The sequence below is a fragment of the Dendrobates tinctorius genome, unplaced genomic scaffold, assembly GCF_039654945.1.
Source record: "Dendrobates tinctorius isolate UK_male_01 unplaced genomic scaffold, ASM3965494v1 ptg000259l, whole genome shotgun sequence".
NCBI classification, from domain to species: Eukaryota; Metazoa; Chordata; class Amphibia; order Anura; family Dendrobatidae; genus Dendrobates; species Dendrobates tinctorius.
In genome coordinates, this window is record NW_027361926.1 from 4,739,735 (window position 1) to 4,757,211 (window position 17,477).

Genomic DNA, 17,477 nt, shown 5'->3' on the forward strand with positions numbered 1-17,477 from the left:
AGTGACTGCAGCTCTGGAGGTGACTGGAGGATAAGACATGATGTAACAGCAGAATAGTGAGTGCAGCTCTGGAGGTGACTGGAGGATAGGAGGATAAGACATGATGTAACAGCAGAATAGTGACTGCAGCTCTGGAGGTGACTGGAGGATAGAGCACGCCCAGGAAGAGGAGGAGCATCTGTGCTGAGGTCTGCAGGCTAGGGCCTTGCTAAGCTCCTGGGAAGGGAGGTTTTTTCCTGCAAGGACTTTCCATCTGCCCCCTTCCCAGGAAAGAGGACTTTCCCTGGGACTGAGCGCCGGGGCTGTGCCCCTGGCTCCCACCCCCCGGCAAGCCAGCTGGGGGTGGGGGGCCTCAGCACCATCCGGAGGCCAGGGTGCAGCCAGCCAGTCCCAGGGAGATGGGGAAGAGACGGAGCCAGGAGAGAGGGGGTCGCAGGACCCAGGAGCCCCGGGACACCGGGCCCCCCCGAAGCTGGTACCGTGGCGGCTCCTCCTCCCGGAGGAGTGGCGGCCCAGAGCAGAGGTGCAGTGGCAGAGCCCCCCAACATCTGGGGCTCCAGAGCTGAGGGAGAGCCATCTACCATCTACGCCTCCCGCATCCATGCGCACCTCTGCGAATATGAGGAGGCCGCCAAACAGCTGAGAAAACTCCGGGAGGAGTTAAGGGGAGCACGAGCGGTGGCTAAGAACCGGCTCCCCGCCTCGAGACGAGCTGAGGTCTCCGCCACGGTGGAGAGGCTGAAGGGGGCTATCAGGGCCTTGGAGGAGATACGGGCGGCTATCCTGAGTGGGAGCGGCCCCTTTGCAGAGAAACTGAAAAACGATGACCGGTTTAGAGCCATGACCGGAGGGTCTCCTGGGGGGTCGGGAGGCCCCTGCCAGGTGGAGGGCCAAGAGGAGGAGGATGGCGGAACATCTACGCCTGCCCCACCTGAAGGCCTGGTGAGCAGCGACACCCAGGTAACATGCAGCGGGGTGGCCCCTGAGCAAGTGGCTCTCCCACCGGACTCCAGTTACTCGGAGGAAAGTGGGGGCGAGGGGGAGGCTGGTGGGAGTGGGGACAGTAGTAGTGAGGGGGGCTGCCTCGTCCTACAACAGGTGAGGCAGATCGAGTCCCCAGAGCGGTTTGGCACACTGCTCTTTGGGGATGAGGTCTGCCCTGAGGACGAGGCAACCGGAAAGAGGAAAAAGAAAAAAAACAAGCGCAAGCCAAAAAACACCGTGGCTGACAAACTTATGTTTGTCCCTCTTTCCGGGGTCCCTCTGTCCCGCTGTATGGAACCCGCTGCCCACCCCGGCTCGGGCCCTGTGGTGGGTCCGCAGCGGGGGCGCGGGCAGAGTGATGTGTGCCTGGACCTTACCGTCACATCTGGTGGTGGCGGTGAGGGTTCAGGCAGCGACATGGAGGTCGGTGCTGGTGCCAGTGGTGTAACAGCCGCTGGCGGTATTGGCAGTAGTGGTGTCCGGGCTCAGTCCCCGGTGGCAGGGGGGGCTGGCCTGGCGCTCAGCACGGGTACAGCCAGGACCGCACCTCCGGCGGTGAGTGCTGGGGTCTCTGGATCCCCCACGCACGGGTCCGTTAAGTCTGGTCCACTTATGGGGGTCCAGAGACCTAGAAAGGGCGTGGAGGCTGCTGTGAAGCAGCAGCTAAAAAAATGCAAGGGGCTGGTAGCTCCTCTGACGGCGCCCGTGGCAAGAGCGGGGTCCCCGGCGCGTAGACCCAAAAAGGGGTCCGTGCTGGGGGCACCGCCGCCGCTGGGTGACGAGGGGGAGTGGCCAGCCCTGCCAACATCAAGTGGTGGGTTCAGGGGCGCAGTGACAGTCCGTGAGGGGGGCGTGGCCTCCCCGAGTGTTGCCCAGCCTGCAAAGGCTGCGGCATGCGGGGGGGGCGTGTCCTCCTCGGCCGCTGTCCCGCCCGCTGTGCCCGCGTCACCTGGGGAGGGCGTGGCCTCGCAAGGGGTCACTGCTCTGCCCGGGGTGGCTGCGGCCGGCGGGGGGGGCGTGGCCTTGGCGGGCCCACTGCCTCCTGTCCCGCCTACCCCCTCAAGCAGCATAGTGCCCCCAAAAGTCGGTAGGGAGTTGTCGGGGTCCCCAGCCCGCTTACCTCCATCTGGTGGTGCGGGGGCTCTGGCGCTCCTTGGGAAGCCGGCGGGGGCGAACAGCAGAGGGCAGGGTGCGGTGGCAGTGGCCGTCCCTGTCCTCAGTGCAAAGACACCACAAAAAGAAAAAAAAGTGGAGCCAGAGAACCCAGGAGCTGCTGCTGCTCCCAGGCTCGGGCAGGGCGTACTGAGTGCGCTCTGCTCGGAGGTATTTAAAGGGGCAGCGGCACTCCTGGACAAGAGTTGGAGCAGTGCCAGCAGCTCCAAGGAGCAGAGCACTGGCCAGTCAGGGCCCCCAGCAGGCAGGCAGGGGTACTGCAACACCAAGTCTGCTAATGTAAATAGTGGTCTATCTGGAAGTGAGAGTGGGAGTGAGATAGGAGATATTTTTGAAGAGCTGTTTGAGGACATAAATGGTGATGTGAGCGATATGGATGAGGGAGTGAGTGCGAGTGTGAATGTGGCAGTAAATGCTGGAGTGAGTGCCGGAGCGAGTGGAAATAATAAAAGAGTGAACGGGAGAGTGAATGAGGGTGCTGGCACAAGTGGTGGTAGTGGTGGGAGGGCTGGCCCGTCTGCCCCCCCAGCCGCGAGGCCCCAACGTAATTATGCGGGGGTCGCGGCTGGGGGTCGGGGTGGTTCCGGGGGGGTCTCCTCGCCTCCGGGCTCCGGGGACGGCGGTTTGCACCGCCGTTTCCTGGAGGCCCTCCAAAGGGGAGAAAGATCGATCATGGTAGAGGGGAGGACAGTGGACCTGTCTTTCTGGATAGAGAGACATGGCCTAGCAGCCTTCCAAAATCAAAGGGAGGGAGGGACTGTTTTGTCTCTCCCCACAGCCGGGCAGGGGCCGCCAAGAAGGAATGTGGTCCGTCTTAGGTGGGGGGGCAGTGAAGCTTGTCCACCTAGGAGCAAGGTGGTGGAGCTCCTCCTTAAGATGGGCTTCGGGGCGAATGACATCTTTGCCCTGATACACCCTTCGGCGTCCCGCTTCTTCGACGTCAGCTTCGTGCGGCCAGAGGGGCTTGAGCTCTTCTGGTCAAACTACGAGCTGGTGCGAGAAGAGCCCGGATGGCGAGACTTCGTGGCTCAAGCGGTGTCTCGCCAAAATTCCGTCAAGCGAGTGACCGTGGTTACATGTAACGAGTCACTCGCAGGCGTGGACATCATGACGTGGCTTTCCCGTTACGGGGAGGTCACCGAGGTCCCAAAAAAGAACAGGGACGAGTTTGGCATCTGGTCGGGGGGCTGGACCTTCATGGTCAAATTGAAGGTTTCCGGCGGCACGGTCACCCACATCCCTTCCTCGGCGTTCCTGGGAAGGGACAGGATCCTGGTCTTCTACCAGGGGCAACCGAAGGTCTGCCACAAGTGCGGCGACCCCACTCACTTCAGCGCCAACTGCAAGGTGCAGAAGTGCGCGTTGTGTGGTGGGGTAGGTCACCTGGCTGCCTTGTGCAAAGACATTCGGTGCCACCTGTGTGGTGACCTGGGTCACCCTCTCAGCCGCTGCCCTCGCTCTTTCTCTAATGCCGCCACAGGCCCGGTGGGGGGAGACCGCGGGGGGGCAACCCCCGGTGGCGCTGCTTCTGCTGTGGCAGGTGGTGGCGAAGGGGGAAGGGCTGAGGGGCCAGTGAGGAAGGGCAATGCTGCAAGGGGCCCCGCGTACCAGCGGAGGCAGGAAAAACGCCAGGGAGGTAAGGGACAGGTGGAGCCTCGGGCAACCGGGGTGATGCCTGCTCCTCCCTCCAGGCCCGTGGCCAAAGCCTCTGAGGCCCTGGGGGAGAGTGCGGTGAGTGAGGAGATCAGGAGGATGGAGAGAGAGGAGAAAGCGGCTGACTCGGACAATTCCTCTCAGTATGAAAGTGTTGATGAGGATGTCCAAGAGCAGCCTACAGCACCAGGTGGCAAAACCAGGCGTGCCAAGCGCAAAGCGGTGGGGAGGAAGGCTGACAAGCCTTCAAAGTCCCCCCCGCCCCCGACCACAAGGGTGCATACGGAAGGGCCCGCTGACCCCCCTCTGATCAGACTCTCCAACCGGTTCAGCGCCCTCGGGGGTTCAGATGATGAACCGCAAGACGAGGGTACTGGGCCGGGGGTAACACCGGAGGGTCCTTCGGGGGATGGCGGAGTCCGTCCCTCAGGGGGCATTGCTCCTCCTGAGGGGGGGACAGACCTGGAACCCGGGGGCGAGGACACCGGGGGGGGTGGGATGGACACGTCGGGAGCTTCCCTGAAAAGGAAGGTGTCTGACCCCTCCCCAGGAGGAGGTAATAGCGGGGTAGGGAAGAAATTGGCCATCCAACTCGATCACCCATGATGGCTGAACTCGCCCCGTTGACGCTGGCGTCTATTAATGTCGCCAGCATTAAGTCAGATGCGGCTCGCTTCACGGCCTTTGATTTTTTCTCCCGGATTGAGGCAGAAATTTTATTCTTGCAAGAGACCAGACTAACAGACATGGGGGCCATCTATAAATCACGGAGGGAGTGGAGGTGCGGGCCCTCATACTGGTCTCTTGCGGCCGAGCCGTATAGCGGGGTGGCAGTCCTTTTTAAGACTGCAGCAGTTGAATGCCGACGGGTTACTGAGTTGGAAATGGGGAGGTGCCTGATCCTAGATGTCTTCATGAGGGGACAAGAGCTCCGGCTCATCAACATCTACGGCCCGCAGTCCAAGTGGGACCGCAAATGTCTCTTCCTGAGGATCAAGCCCTTTCTTTTTACGAGCCGACAGGTGGTCTTCGGTGGGGACTTCAACACCATTACGAGGTCCCGTGACCGGGGGGGTCCCGGAGACCGCCTGGCTTATGATAGCGTCGCGTTGAATAGCATAGCCAGTGAAGCTCGCCTGGTGGATGCCCACATCCGGCACACCCCAGGTCACGGAGGTTTCACCTACCATAGGGGTAGCTGTAGGTCTAGAATAGACAGGTTTTTTTTGAAGGAGGACGCCATCTTTTCTGCTGTGTCCGCCGTTGAGGTGGAGTTCTCCGATCACTGTCTAATTTTCTTTTCTCTGAATGTTGCAGAGACTCCTCGGATGGGAAGAGGGCTGTGGAAGCTCAATTCGTCCCTGCTGGAAGAAGCGGAGGTGAGACAATCCTTCGAGGATTTTCTTCAGAGCCAGGTACCGCTGTTGGATCTCTGTAGTAGTAAGTCAGAGTGGTGGGAGATCTTCAAAAAGCGGGTGGCGGGGTTCTTCCGTCAGCTCTCGAGCCTCAGGAGTCTGAACAGGCACCGCTTGTACCAGGCTCTGGGGAGGAAACTCGAGCAGCTTGTCTCGACTGGAGGTGACCGAGAGGAAATCTCCAGAGTGAAATCTTTGCTCAAGAGGTGTCAGTATGATAGGCACACATCTTTGGTTTTTGAGAGGGACTTCGGGAAGTACCGCTCGCCCGACCCTTACAGAAACTGTAAGATGTCAGTGAATTGTAAGATGGTGACAGGACTGATCGACAGTACGGGGTCCCTGAACAGATCCAAATCAGGGATCCTGGAGGTGGTCAGATCCTTCTACTCACACCTCTTGGAAAAGAAGGATCTGGATCGGGACAGGATGTCGGCTTTCCTGGCTGAAGCCATCCCTGAGCCAGGGGGTGACCCCTCTCTTGGTGTTTTGGCAGAAGAAATCAGGGAAGAGGAAGTGAGACTGGCCATTGATGGGCTTCGGCTCAAGAAATCGCCAGGTCCGGATGGCTTAACATCTGAGTTCTATAAGACTTTTAGGGACTCCTTGGTCCCCCTCTTGACAGGGGTCTTTAATGAGTGTCTCTCCTCGGGCACTCTTCCCGGCTCAATGAGGAAGTCAGCCCTCATTATTCTGTCAAAGGGTAAGGATCCGTCCCGAATCGAGAACTGGCGTCCCATAGCGCTTCTCGATACGGACCGGAAGGTTCTGGCCAAGGTGCTGTTTAATCGGCTGGTGAAGTTTGCACCCCGGCTCCTTTCAGGGGCCCAGCATTGCTCTGTTCCAGGCCGCAGTACTTTTAGTGCTGTGCTCGGTGTCCGAGAGGCAGTGGAGCAGGGTAGGGCAGGTCACTGGAAGGGGTACTTGCTGTCATTAGATCAAGCGAAAGCCTTTGACCGGGTCAACCACGAGTACCTCTGGTCCGTCCTTTTGAGGTATGGTCTGCCTGGGAGGTTTGTAAAATGGTTAGAGATCTTGTACCAAGGGGCTGAGACTTTTCCGCTGGTGAATGGTTGGTCAGGTCGTCCTTTTGAGGTGGGTTCTGGGGTCCGTCAGGGCTGTCCGCTGAGCCCGCTTTTATACGTGTTCGCGATCGATCCCTTCTTAAGGAGGGTAGATCGTGGACCGTTGGCGGGAGTCGGGATGGACCGGGCGGGCTCTGGCTCCTCTCTGAGGGTGGTGGCGTACGCCGATGATGTTTCCCTGTTCGTATCCTCGAGAGGGGAGGCGGACTGGGTCATGTCGGAGGTAGTGCGCTACTCGGAGGCATCCGGGTCCATGATCAACCGGGATAAGTGTGAAAGTCTCTGGCTGGGAGGGGGAGATCCTAGTTTTGATCTCCCGGACACCCTTCCAGGGCCCCAGGCCACCGCCAAAATTCTAGGCATCGAATTTGGCCCCGGGGACTACCCCCAGCAAAATTGGGAGGGCAGACTTAAGATCGCCGCCCAAAAGGTGGACCAATGGAAGGGTTGGTCTTTAACCCTGAGGGAAAGGGTTGCCCTGGCTAAAGGCTATCTGCTACCTTTATTGATATACCTGGGCAGTGTGTGCATCTTGCCGGAACCTCTCTGGACGCGGGTCTATAGCCTGTTCTTCCAATTGTTATGGGGGAATAGGCTTAACCTAATCAAGAGGGAGGTTACATACCGTACGAGGAGACTAGGCGGGTTGGGTATGGTCAACCCGGTGGTGTTTCTAGTAAACACCTTTCTTAAGACTAACATCTCTAACCTCTGGCTAGAGAGGGCTCCTCCGTGGGTAGTCTCCTGCAAGGGTTGGCTTTGGCCTTTCTTCCAGGAATGGGAGACAGGAGGGCGGGTGAAGGACCTACGCACACCTCATGGGCATCTTCCGGCTTACGCTACCCCGGTTCTGAAGGTGATCCGCCGGTGGGGTCTGGGAGTGTGGGAAATCAGGACCATGTCGAGGCAGTGCCTTGACAGGAGGGTCCTGTTGACCCATTTCCAGAAGCCCCTGGCCCTTAAGGATTGCCCAGGCCGGGATCTGGAGGTCGGGCTGGGGCTTTTAAATTCTAAGCGGATCCCCATGAAGTTTTGGGACTTGACCTGGCGTTGCTTCCACGGGAGGCTGTATGTAAGGGACAACTTGAAGTGCAGGAACTCCGATGACCGGGGTTGCCCTCGTGAGGAGTGTGGCGACGTGCTGGAAAGCATGGAGCACTTCCTGCTTCATTGTCCCTTTAATGCAGAGGTTTACAACAGGGTGGGTGCCTCCATACGTTGGCCGCGGCTGGCGTCCCTCTCCTACGCTGAATGGGCCTATGGAGCGTTCAGATCCCTGGGTGGCCGGGACCCGTGCACTTTATTCCTAGTCAGTGCAGTGGTTAGGTTCCACACTTGGAATGCACGGTGCCTAGTTACGACGCGGAAAAAAACCCTCCCAAGGGATGAGGTGGTAGGAAACATCTTGGGTGACCTGGTGAAGGTCCGTTCTTTGGAGTTCGAAAGGTTGGGTGTGAGGAAGGCCTCTTGGCTTTGGAGAGGCCTCTCATTTTAAAAACGCACTCAAGGGAGAGCTAGCTCCGTGTGAATGAGGGTAGGGATAGCATAAGTTTCACTGGGTGTGTTAGGGACAGAAGTAGGGGCAGATAGGGACAGGGAGGGACAGGCACTGAGGGACAGATAGAGAGTTAGTTATGATAAGTTAGGTAGAGTAGGGGCAGGTAGGGACAGATAGGGACAGGTTTCTTTTTTTAGGGACAGAAGTAGGGACAGTCTTAGTTCTTGAGGGATAGGATGAATGTGTTAGTGAGGGATGGAGCCTCTAGAACCCCGTTTTCCTGGTGGTGGGCTGGTGCATGCCACCTTAGCTTTTTGTTTTAAAAACAGGACATATAATGGATATTGGGCTTACAGGTGCCAAACTTGGGCCTTGGGTATGTAAATGCTGTGTTTAGTTTGTATATTAATGCGTAAGTAGATGGGATGGTATTGAGAGTTTTGGAAAATGTCTTTTGGTTGTGCTTTGGTAAAAGGAAAAACATATAACACACGTTTTTTTTGTTTTTTTAGTTAGAATGTGTGGATGGGGTGTAGTCAGGTTGGGAGGGGGGTGCATGGGGGGTGGTGGATGGATGACCGGATGCCAAGAGCAACATGAAGGAGCAGAGGAGCAGGGCAGGAGAAGTAGACTCTGCGGACCCTGGAAATAATTTTTGTGTGGAATCAAAAGGCCATAAACTTTCGTGGACCAGATTTTGCAGTGACAAGGCTACAAACTTGTAGGACCTGCGGTGCAAGGTGGTGGGAAAAAAAAGGCTGCGAACTTGTTGCCATGTGTGGGAGAGGAAAAAAAAAAAAAAAAAAAAAAAAAAATCTTTGCTGTGTAATAGGAGGTAAGGTTTGACGGCCAAAGTGGCAGAGTTCTTGTTTTTTTTCAAGGCGGAGGGCCAGGAAAGGGTTATTTTCGTTTGTTTTTTGTAAATAGTAAAATTGTAAATAGTAAACTAGTAAAATCGGTGAGGTGTGAATGGGGGTGAATGGGGGTGAATGGGGTGAGAGTGGGGAGAGGGGTTTATGTTTCTTTGTATTTTCTTTTAAGTGGATTCCTGCTGGGGGACCCTAAGCTGCCGAGCTTAGTGGAGGACAAGGAAAGGATTTGGACTTTCAGTTGTTTGCGCATGTTTTGCACATTTTATGTCTGTCTATGTTGGTTTTCTTTAGTTTATGTATTGTGGTTTGTTTCTGAGTGTAATTTTGATAATTTTGTAAAATAAAAGAGTTGGAGGATAAGACATGATGTAACAGCAGAATAGTGACTGCAGCTCTGGAGGTGACTGGAGGATAGAGCACGCCCAGGAAGAGGAGGAGCATCTGTGCTGAGGTCTGCAGGCTAGGGCCTTGCTAAGCTACTGGGAAGGGAGGTTTTTTCCTGCAAGGACTTTCCATCTGCCCCCTTCCCAGGAAAGAGGACTTTCCCTGGGACTGAGCGCCGGGGCTGTGCCCCTGGCTCCCACCCTCCGGCAAGCCAGCTGGGGGTGGGGGGCCTCAGCACCATCCGGAGGCCAGGGTGCAGCCAGCCAGTCCCAGGGAGATGGGGAAGAGACGGAGCCAGGAGAGAGGGGGTCGCAGGACCCAGGAGCCCCGGGACACCGGGCCCCCCGAAGCTGGTACCGTGGCGGCTCCTCCTCCCGGAGGAGTGGCGGCCCAGAGCAGAGGTGCAGTGGCAGAGCCCCCCAACATCTGGGGCTCCAGAGCTGAGGGAGAGCCATCCACCATCTACGCCTCCCGCATCCATGCGCACCTCTGCGAATATGAGGAGGCCGCCAAACAGCTGAGAAAACTCCGGGAGGAGTTAAGGGGAGCACGAGCGGTGGCTAAGAACCGGCTCCCCGCCTCGAGACGAGCTGAGGTCTCCGCCACGGTGGAGAGGCTGAAGGGGGCTATCAGGGCCTTGGAGGAGATACGGGCGGCTATCCTGAGTGGGAGCGGCCCCTTTGCAGAGAAACTGAAAAACGATGACCGGTTTAGAGCCATGACCGGAGGGTCTCCTGGGGGGTCGGGAGGCCCCTGCCAGGTGGAGGGCCAAGAGGAGGAGGAGGATGATGGCGGAACATCTACGCCTGCCCCACCTGAAGGCCTGGTGAGCAACAACACCCAGGTAACATGCAGCGGGGTGGCCCCTGAGCAAGTGGCTCTCCCACCGGACTCCAGTTACTCGGAGGAAAGTGGGGGCGAGGGGGAGGCTGGTGGGAGTGGCGACAGTAGTAGTGAGGGGGGCTGCCTCGTCCTACAACAGGTGAGGCAGATCGAGTCCCCAGAGCGGTTTGGCACACTGCTCTTTGGGGATGAGGTCTGCCCTGAGGACGAGGCAACCAGAAAGAGGAAAAAGAAAAAAAACAAGCGCAAGCCAAAAAACACCGTGGCTGACAAACTTATGTTTGTCCCTCTTTCCGGGGCCCCTCTGTCCCGCTGTATGGAACCCGCTGCCCACCCCGGCTCGGGCCCTGTGGTGGGTCCGCAGCGGGGGCGCGGGCAGAGTGATGTGTGCCTGGACCTTACCGTCACATCTGGTGGTGGCGGTGAGGGTTCAGGCAGCGACATGGAGGTCGGTGCTGGTGCCAGTGGTGTAACAGCCGCTGGCGGTATTGGCAGTAGTGGTGTCCGGGCTCAGTCCCCGGTGGCAGGGGGGGCTGGCCTGGCGCTCAGCACGGGTACAGCCAGGACCGCACCTCCGGCGGTGAGTGCTGGGGTCTCTGGATCCCCCACGCACGGGTCCGTTAAGTCTGGTCCACTTATGGGGGTCCAGAGACCTAGAAAGGGCGTGGAGGCTGCTGTGAAGCAGCAGCTAAAAAAATGCAAGGGGCTGGTAGCTCCTCTGACGGCGCCCGTGGCAAGAGCGGGGTCCCCGGCGCGTAGACCCACAAAGGGGTCCGTGCTGGGGGCACCGCCGCCGCTGGGCGACGAGGGGGAGTGGCCAGCCCTGCCAACATCAAGTGGTGGGTTCAGGGGCGCAGTGACGGTCCGTGAGGGGGGCGTGGCCTCCCCGAGTGTTGCCCAGCCTGCAAAGGCTGCGGCATGCGGGGGGGGCGTGTCCTCCTCGGCCGCTGTCCCGCCCGCTGTGCCCGCGTCACCTGGGGAGGGCGTGGCCTCGCAAGGGGTCACTGCTCTGCCCGGGGTGGCTGCGGCCGGCGGGGGGGGCGTGGCCTTGGCGGGCCCACTGCCTCCTGTCCCGCCTACCCCCTCAAGCAGCATAGTGCCCCCAAAAGTCGGTAGGGAGTTGTCGGGGTCCCCAGCCCGCTTACCTCCATCTGGTGGTGCGGGGGCTCTGGCGCTCCTTGGGAAGCCGGCGGGGGCGAACAGCAGAGGGCAGGGTGCGGTGGCAGTGGCCGTCCCTGTCCTCAGTGCAAAGACACCGCAAAAAGGAAAAAAAGTGGAGCCAGAGAACCCAGGAGCTGCTGCTGCTCCCAGGCTCGGGCAGGGCGTACTGAGTGCGCTCTGCTCGGAGGTATTTAAAGGGGCAGCGGCACTCCTGGACAAGAGTTGGAGCAGTGCCAGCAGCTCCAAGGAGCAGAGCACTGGCCAGTCAGGGCCCCCAGCAGGCAGGCAGGGGTACTGCAACACCAAGTCTGCTAATGTAAATAGTGGTCTATCTGGAAGTGAGAGTGGGAGTGAGATAGGAGATATTTTTGAAGAGCTGTTTGAGGACATAAATGGTGATGTGAGCGATATGGATGAGGGAGTGAGTGCGAGTGTGAATGTGGCAGTAAATGCTGGAGTGAGTGCCGGAGCGAGTGGAAATAATAAAAGAGTGAACGGGAGAGTGAATGAGGGTGCTGGCACAAGTGGTGGTAGTGGTGGGAGGGCTGGCCCGTCTGCCCCCCCAGCCGCGAGGCCCCAATGTAATTATGCGGGGGTCGCGGCTGGGGGTCGGGGTGGTTCCGGGGGGGTCTCCTCGCCTCCGGGCTCCGGGGACGGCGGTTTGCACCGCCGTTTCCTGGAGGCCCTCCAAAGGGGAGAAAGATCGATCATGGTAGAGGGGAGGACAGTGGACCTGTCTTTCTGGATAGAGAGACATGGCCTAGCAGCCTTCCAAAATCAAAGGGAGGGAGGGACTGTTTGGTCTCTCCCCACAGCCGGGCAGGGGCCGCCAAGAAGGAATGTGGTCCGTCTTAGGTGGGGGGGCAGTGAAGCTTGTCCACCTAGGAGCAAGGTGGTGGAGCTCCTCCTTAAGATGGGCTTCGGGGCGAATGACATCTTTGCCCTGATACACCCTTCGGCGTCCCGCTTCTTCGACGTCAGCTTCGTGCGGCCAGAGGGGCTTGAGCTCTTCTGGTCAAACTACGAGCTGGTGCGAGAAGAGCCCGGATGGCGAGACTTCGTGGCTCAAGCGGTGTCTCGCCAAAATTCCGTCAAGCGAGTGACCGTGGTTACATGTAACGAGTCACTCGCAGGCGTGGACATCATGACGTGGCTTTCCCGTTAGGGGGAGGTCACCGAGGTCCCAAAAAAGAACAGGGACGAGTTTGGCATCTGGTCGGGGGGCTGGACCTTCATGGTCAAATTGAAGGTTTCCGGCGGCACGGTCACCCACATCCCTTCCTCTGCGTTCCTGGGAAGGGACAGGATCCTGGTCTTCTACCAGGGGCAACCGAAGGTCTGCCACAAGTGCGGCGACCCCACCCACTTCAGCGCCAACTGCAAGGTGCAGAAGTGCGCGTTGTGTGGTGGGGTAGGTCACCTGGCTGCCTTGTGCAAAGACATTCGGTGCCACCTGTGTGGTGACCTGGGTCACCCTCTCAGCCGCTGCCCTCGCTCTTTCTCTAATGCCGCCACAGGCCCGGTGGGGGGAGACCGCGGGGGGGCAACCCCCGGTGGCGCTGCTTCTGCTGTGGAAGGGGGAAGGGCTGAGGGGCCAGTGAGGAAGGGCAATGCTGCAAGGGGCCCCGCGTACCAGCGGAGGCAGGAAAAGCGCCAGGGAGGTAAGGGACAGGTGGAGCCTCGGGCAACCGGGGTGATGCCTGCTCCTCCCTCCAGGCCCGTGGCCAAAGCCTCTGAGGCCCTGGGGGAGAGTGCGGTGAGTGAGGAGATCAGGAGGATGGAGAGAGAGGAGAAAGCGGCTGACTCGGACAATTCCTCTCAGTATGAAAGTGTTGATGAGGATGTCCAAGAGCAGCCTACAGCACCAGGTGGCAAAACCAGGCGTGCCAAGCGCAAAGCGGTGGGGAGGAAGGCTGACAAGCCTTCAAATTCCCCCCCGCCCCCGACCACAAGGGTGCATACGGAAGGGCCCGCTGACCCCCCTCTGATCAGACTCTCCAACCGGTTCAGCGCCCTCGGGGGTTCAGATGATGAACCGCAAGACGAGGGTACTGGGCCGGGGGCAACACCGGAGGGTCCTTCAGGGGATGGCGGAGTCCGTCCCTCAGGGGGCATTGCTCCTCCTGAGGGGGGGACAGACCTGGAACCCGGGGGCGAGGACACCGGGGGGGGTGGGATGGACACGTCGGGAGCTTCCCTGAAAAGGAAGGTGTCTGACCCCTCCCCAGGAGGAGGTAATAGCGGGGTAGGGAAGAAATTGGCCATCCAACTCGATCACCCATGATGGCTGAACTCGCCCCGTTGACGCTGGCGTCTATTAATGTCGCCAGCATTAAGTCAGATGCGGCTCGCTTCACGGCCTTTGATTTTTTCTCCCGGATTGAGGCAGAAATTTTATTCTTGCAAGAGACCAGACTAACAGACATGGGGGCCATCTATAAAGCACGGAGGGAGTGGAGGTGCGGGCCCTCATACTGGTCTCTTGCGGCCGAGCCGTATAGCGGGGTGGCAGTCCTTTTTAAGACTGCAGCAGTTGAATGCCGACGGGTTACTGAGTTGGAAATGGGGAGGTGCCTGATCCTAGATGTCTTCATGAGGGGACAAGAGCTCCGGCTCATCAACATCTACGGCCCGCAGTCCAAGTGGGACCGCAAATGTCTCTTCCTGAGGATCAAGCCCTTTCTTTTTACGAGCCGACAGGTGGTCTTCGGTGGGGACTTCAACACCATTACGAGGTCCCGGAGATCGCCTGGCTTATGATAGCGTCGCATTGAATAGCATAGCCAGTGAAGCTCGCCTGGTGGATGCCCACATCCGGCACACCCCAGGCCACGGAGGTTTCACCTACCATAGGGGTAGCTGTAGGTCTAGAATAGACAGGTTTTTTTTGAAGGAGGACGCCATCTTTTCTGCTGTGTCCGCCGTTGAGGTGGAGTTCTCCGATCACTGTCTAATTTTCTTTTCTCTGAATGTTGCAGAGACTCCTCGGATGGGAAGAGGGCTGTGGAAGCTCAATTCGTCCCTGCTGGAAGAAGCGGAGGTGAGACAATCCTTCGAGGATTTTCTTCAGAGCCAGGTACCGCTGTTGGATCTCTGTAGTAGTAAGTCAGAGTGGTGGGAGATCTTCAAAAAGCGGGTGGCGGGGTTCTTCCGTCAGCTCTCGAGCCTCAGGAGTCTGAACAGGCACCGCTTGTACCAGGCTCTGGGGAGGAAACTCGAGCAGCTTGTCTCGACTGGAGGTGACCGAGAGGAAATCTCCAGAGTGAAATCTTTGCTCAAGAGGTGTCAGTATGATAGGCACACATCCTTGGTTTTTGAGAGGGACTTCGGGAAGTACCGCTCGCCCGACCCTTACAGAAACTGTAAGATGTCAGTGAATTGTAAGATGGTGACAGGACTGATCGACAGTACGGGGTCCCTGAACAGATCCAAATCAGGGATCCTGGAGGTAGTCAGATCCTTCTACTCACACCTCTTGGAAAAGAAGGATCTGGATCGGGACAGGATGTCGGCTTTCCTGGCTGAAGCCGTCCCTGAGCCAGGGGGTGACCCCTCTCTTGGTGTTTTGGCAGAAGAAATCAGGGAAGAGGAAGTGAGACTGGCCATTGATGGGCTTCGGCTCAAGAAATCGCCAGGTCCGGATGGCTTAACATCTGAGTTCTATAAGACTTTTAGGGACTCCTTGGTCCCCCTCTTGACAGGGGTCTTTAATGAGTGTCTCTCCTCGGGCACTCTTCCCGGCTCAATGAGGAAGTCAGCCCTCATTATTCTGTCAAAGGGTAAGGATCCGTCCTGAATCGAGAACTGGCGTCCCATAGCGCTTCTCGATACGGACCGGAAGGTTCTGGCCAAGGTGCTGTTTAATCGGCTGGTGAAGTTTGCACCCCGGCTCCTTTCAGGGGCCCAGCATTGCTCTGTTCCAGGCCGCAGTACTTTTAGTGCTGTGCTCGGTGTCCGAGAGGCAGTGGAGCAGGGTAGGGCAGGTCACTGAAAGGGGTACTTGCTGTCATTAGATCAAGCGAAAGCCTTTGACCGGGTCAACCACGAGTACCTCTGGTCCGTCCTTTTGAGGTGGGTTCTGGGGTCCGTCAGGGCTGTCCGCTGAGCCCGCTTTAATATGTGTTCGCGATCGATCCCTTCTTAAGGAGGGTAGATCGTGGACCGTTGGCGGGAGTCGGGATGGACCGGGCGGGCTCTGGCTCCTCTCTGAGGGTGGTGGCGTACGCCGATGATGTTTCCCTGTTCGTATCCTCGAGAGGGGAGGCGGACTGGGTCATGTCGGAGGTAGTGCGCTACTCGGAGGCATCCGGGTCCATGATCAACCGGGATAAGTGTGAAAGTCTCTGGCTGGGAGGGGGAGATCCTAGTTTTGATCTCCCGGACACCCTTCCAGGGCCCCAGGCCACCGCCAAAATTCTAGGCATCGAATTTGGCCCCGGGGACTACCCCCAGCAAAATTGGGAGGGCAGACTTAAGATCGCCGCCCAAAAGGTGGACCAATGGAAGGGTTGGTCTTTAACCCTGAGGGAAAGGGTTGCCCTGGCTAAAGGCTATCTGCTACCTTTATTGATATACCTGGGCAGTGTGTGCATCTTGCCGGAACCTCTCTGGACGCGGGTCTATAGCCTGTTCTTCCAATTGTTATGGGGGAATAGGCTTAACCTAATCAAGAGGGAGGTTACATACCGTACGAGGAGACTAGGCGGGTTGGGTATGGTAAACCCGGTGGTGTTTCTAGTAAACACCTTTCTTAAGACTAACATCTCCAACCTCTGGCTAGAGAGGGCTCCTCCGTGGGTAGTCTCCTGCAAGGGTTGGCTTTGGCCTTTCTTCCAGGAATGGGAGACAGGAGGGCGGGTGAAGGACCTACGCACACCTCATGGGCATCTCCCGGCTTATGCTACCCCGGTTCTGAAGGTGATCCGCCGGTGGGGTCTGGGAATGTGGGAAATCAGGACCATGTCGAGGCAGTGCCTTGACAGGAGGGTCCTGTTGACCCATTTCCAGAAGCCCTTGGCCCTTAAGGATTGCCCAGGCCGGGATCTGGAGGTCGGGCTGGGGCTTTTAAATTCTAAGCGGATCCCCATGAAGTTTTGGGACTTGACCTGGCGTTGCTTCCACGGGAGGCTGTATGTAAGGGACAACTTGAAGTGCAGGAACTCCGATGACCGGGGTTGCCCTCGTGAGGAGTGTGGTGACGTGCTGGAAAGCATGGAGCACTTCCTGCTTCATTGTCCCTTTAATGCAGAGGTTTACAACAGGGTGGGTGCTTCCATACGTTGGCCGCGGCTGGCGTCCCTCTCCTACGCTGAATGGGCCTATGGAGCGTTCAGATCCCTGGGTGGCCGGGACCCGTGCACTTTATTCCTAGTCAGTGCAGCGGTTAGGTTCCACACTTGGAATGCACGGTGCCTAGGTTCGACGCGGAAAAAAACCCTCCCAAGGGATGAGGTGGTAGGAAACATCTTGGGTGACCTGGTGAAGGTCCGTTCTTTGGAGTTCGAAAGGTTGGGTGTGAGGAAGGCCTCTTGGCTTTGGAGAGGCCTCTCCTTTTAAAAACGCACTCAAGGGAGAGCTAGCTCCGTGTGAATGAGGGTAGGGATAGCATAAGTTTCACTGGGTGTGTTAGGGACAGAAGTAGGGGCAGATAGGGACAGGGAGCTACAGGCACTGAGGGACAGATAGTTAGTTATGATAAGTTAGGTAGAGTAGGGGCAGGTAGGGACAGATAGGGACAGGTTTCTTTTTTAGGGACAGAAGTAGGGACAGTCTTAGTTCTTGAGGGATAGGATGAATGTTTTAGTGAGGGATGGAGCCTCTAGAACCCCGTTTTCCTGGTGGTGGGCTGGTGCATGCCACCTTAGCTTTTTGTTTTAAAAACAGGACATATAATGGATATTGGGCTTACAGGTGCCAAACTTGGGCCTTGGGTATGTAAATGCTGTGTTTAGTTTGTATTTTAATGCGTAAGTAGATGGGATGGTATTGAGAGTTTTGGAAAATGTCTTTTGGTTGTGCTTTGGTAAAAGGAAAAATATATAACACACGTTTTTTTTGTTTTTTTAGTTAGAATGTGTGGATGGGGTGTAGTCAGGTTGGGAGGGGGGTGCATGGGGGGTGGTGGATGGATGACCGGATGCCAAGAGCAACATGAAGGAGCAAAGGAGCAGGGCAGGAGAAGTAGACTCTGCGGACCCTGGAAATAGTTTTCGTGTGGAATCAAAAGGCCATAAACTTTCGTGGACCAGATTTTGCAGTGACAAGGCTACAAACTTGTAGGACCTGCGGTGCAAGGTGGTGGGAAAAAAGGCTGTGAACTTGTTGCCATGTGTGGGAGAGGGGAAAAAAAAAATCTTTGCTGTGTAATAGGAGGTAAGGTTTGTCGGCCAAAGTGGCGGAGTTCTTTTTT

General features: G+C 57.6%; 1 protein-coding gene across 1 annotated transcript in view; it reads left to right on the forward strand.

The window, feature by feature from the left end:
* The first annotated feature begins 205 nt into the window (after positions 1–205).
* RHOG (ras homolog family member G) overlaps positions 206–17,477 on the forward strand; it is a 179,986-nt gene continuing 162,714 nt past the window's right edge. The window contains exon 1 of the mRNA XM_073558844.1: positions 206–960. The gene's annotated coding sequence lies outside the window, so the exon portion shown is untranslated. The remainder of the gene's footprint in view (positions 961–17,477) is intronic.